We start from the raw sequence: 3525 nt of genomic DNA, 5'->3' as shown, positions 1-3525 counted from the left end.
GTTAAGCCTCTGCCTTTGGCTCAGGTCATGATCTCAGGGTCCTGGGATGGAGCCCTACATCAGGCTCTCTGCTCGGTGGGGAGCTGCTCCCCCCCCACCCCCCCACCCCCGCCTGCCTCTCTGCCTACTTGTGATCTCTGTCAAATAAATAAACAAAATCTTTAAAAAAAAAAAAGTGTTGCTCCAAAAAGAAAAAAATAAGCTTTACTGGGAGCTGAAATTTAGATCTATCCTGTCTGATTTTACTCGGGGGATTCGTATTGGTATTTATTTTCCCTCGAAAGCAAGTAAAAAGAAGAGGTATATGACAGAAAATAGTATTTGAAGCTTTGTTGAGTCAGGGTTTTCTCTCAGTGATCACCAGGAGGGAGGTATGGAGAGAGAGGTTGAACTTTCCTACTGTCTTGCTTCCCTTGGTTAAAAGCTTAGCACTTATGCTGGTTTGGGTTTGTTTTTTCTTTTTTCTGTTTTTGTTTTGTTTAGCAAAATGTATCCTTAGGAACTCCAGCTGAGCCTCTCTAATCTAGCCATTTTTCTCCATCTCTACTGCCTCTTTTCCTTCAGTATATAAACACAAGTCCATTGTCAAAAAACTGAAAAAAAAAAAAAAAAAAAGAAAAGAAACCTCCTCTTTCCAGATACCACCTTTCTCTTTCTTTTCACAGCTATGATTCTGTTTTTTAAATGGGTGGCATAGGGGCACCTGGGTGGCTCAGTGGGTTAAGCCTCTGCCTTCAGCTCAGGTCATGATCCCATGGTCCTGGGATCAAGCCCCACATTGGGCTCTGCTCGGCGGGAAGCCTGCTTCCTCCTCTCTCTCTGCCTGCCTCTGCCTACTTGTGATCTCTCTCTCTGTGTCAAATAAATAAATAAAATCTTTTTAAAAATAAAAAATAATTGGGTGGCACAAATAAGCTTGCTGTCTCCATTTCTGTACCCACTTATCAGTTCTTCCTCTGGAATTTTATAAATCAGACTTTTCTACACCATTCTCTCTACAGTATTCTGTAGCCTGACCTCCCTTCTAGTTTATTATCAACAAACTGTTTTTGCTTGTGTATTCCCAGAACGAGCTGAAAAGCTTTATTCCCTTTGTGTGTTTTTAAGTTGACCCAAAATTCTTCATCATGAGCCTGTCTTATGTAATTTAGGTTCTGCCTTTCAGACCCACCAAAACATAAAGTTGAGTAGGCTCAGCAATAATTCATTAGTAAAACAGAAGTAATACATCCAGAATTGGGTATGAGCAGGATCAGGAGCACAAGTAAGCTATACCAGCAGGTAGCCTAGACATCCATATCATCTGCTGTTTGTAGACCAACACCTCTCCATCAGCCCATACGTATGGCTGCAGAGGAAGTGGGGTCCCTTTATGACCATTCCACAAAGGGAAAAAAACAAAATTTGATTGGCAGGTCAGAATGGTATATGGGTACAAGCAGAAAATGAACTGTGGCTGTACTGTAGCCCCACCTTGAGGTGATCTTGAAGACAGCGGCCAGGGAAATTCTCCCAGTGGATAAATTCTCTCAGTGGTTAAACCTGGGCATTCACTTTGTGTGGAAAGAAATGTAGCCATAGTTAGAATATATATGGACTTGCAGTTGACTTGGCTGGTTGACCGACCTGGCAGGAGAAAGATTAGAAAGATGAAGGATGAAAAGGTCTGGGAGAGAGGTATGTATGTAGAAGGACTATGTGAGTGGGACCGAAATGCGCAGATGCCCATCCAAGAGTATCTACCATGGAGGAGGCACTAAACAACCAAGTAGGGAGAAGGACTCACCAATTAATGTCAGACGCTATCAGCCACCTCAGTACCAGCACAATGGGCATGTGAATGGAGTAGCAGGGATGGGAGTAATACATGGACCCAAGAGCATGGGCTCCCACTCACAAAGGCTGATTCCACTGCTAAATGCCCAGCCTTGCAGCAATGAATCCAATGCTGAGCTTCCCAAATGGCAGTATTCCTCAAGGAAAGCAACCAGGTGCTTGACAACTTTGGGTACTTTCCATCCTGGAAATGGCATCAATTTATGTTGACTGGAATTACTACATTCTGGGTGTTGTTTGCCTCTTTCGCCTGCAGAGCCTCAGCCAGCACTAGTATCTTCAGTGTTGATTGTCTGACCCATTGACATAGGATCCCATGTAAAAATCCATCAGTCCAAAGGACCCATTGCACCATTTGGAGGCAGGACAATGGCACGTGACCATGGGATCCACTGGCCTTATCACATTCTGTACCATCTAGATGCCAGCATGAACAGAGAAGGAACAGCCTGTGAAGGCACAGCTGAGGTTCCAGCATAGAGATGGTATCAACTAAGGATGGGCTACCACCTACTACAACACAGTGTACGGTTTGTCAACAGTCAGTGTGGTGCTTGTCCCAATAAGAACAGATAGGTCTAGGGGCACCTGGGTGGCTCAGTCATTAAGCATCTGCCTTCAGCTCAGGTCATGATCCCAGGGTCCTGGGATCAAGCCCCACGTTGGGCTCCCTGCTCTGCGGGAGGCCTGTTTCTCCCTGTCCCACTCCCCCTGCTTGTGTTCCCTCTCTTGCTGTCACATAAATGAATAAAATCTTTAAAAAGAAGAAGAAGAAGAAGAATAGAGATAGGTCCTTGGTGCAAGGGGTAGAAATAGGAGTGGCTTCACTTAGCATTAAGCCCAGTGATCCCGTTGGGTATTTCTGTCACTGCAACTCTGCACTTCGAGGGTTTTGAGGTCCGTTTCCCAAAGATGAAGTCTTTTCATCAGGGGCTAGAGCAAAAATCCCGTTGCACTTTAATTTACAAGTGCCACGTGGCACTTTGAGCTCTTCATGCCAAGGGAGCAGCAGGCAAGAAGCAGGAGTCACCACCCTGGCAGCAGTAACTGACCCTGATTATCAGGAAGAGTCAGGGCTGCAGTTACACAACGAGGAGCAAAGAGGAAGATGTTTTCAGCCCCCATGCAGTCCAGCTGGCTGTCTCTTTGTTATACCCTGGCTCAGTTTCGAAAGTAAATAGAGAAGTGCAGCAGCCAAGGCTTGAAAAGGACGTGGTGACCAGGCACTCAGCAGAGGGGCTTCTTAAGGGTGAGAAGCACCTAAAATGGGTGGTAGAGGAGGAAGACGATAACAGTTGGGGACCCAAGACCAGCCGTAGTGGTGGGAAATGTGGCTCATCCCATTAACCATCAGCCTCCCCCAGAAAAGTCAAGCTGCTCCCAAAGCCTGTACAAAGAAGTGGGTCTGAGTAGTAGGCATAAGGAATATTGGACACCATGAAAGGCAATCAGGTCCACCTTCAGGACTGAAGGGCTTCTTGCCCCTACCTACTTTGAGTAGCTGGTAGACAGTGCTCAGTTATTAGCCCACCTCAGGAACTGCCCTCAGGTGACAGATTTCCTCATCCAAGGTAACACTGTCCTCTGTAGGTACAGCATGCATCCAATGACGGACCGAAGCTAGTGTGTAAAGGCTTGGTCTCCCCACCCCAATTCAGGACAACTCGAAAGGCCATCCCAGCTTCAGAA

This window comes from Meles meles, chromosome 15 (assembly GCF_922984935.1).
Source record: "Meles meles chromosome 15, mMelMel3.1 paternal haplotype, whole genome shotgun sequence".
Taxonomy (NCBI): domain Eukaryota; kingdom Metazoa; phylum Chordata; class Mammalia; order Carnivora; family Mustelidae; genus Meles; species Meles meles.
Note: the sequence above shows the minus strand (reverse complement) of the source record.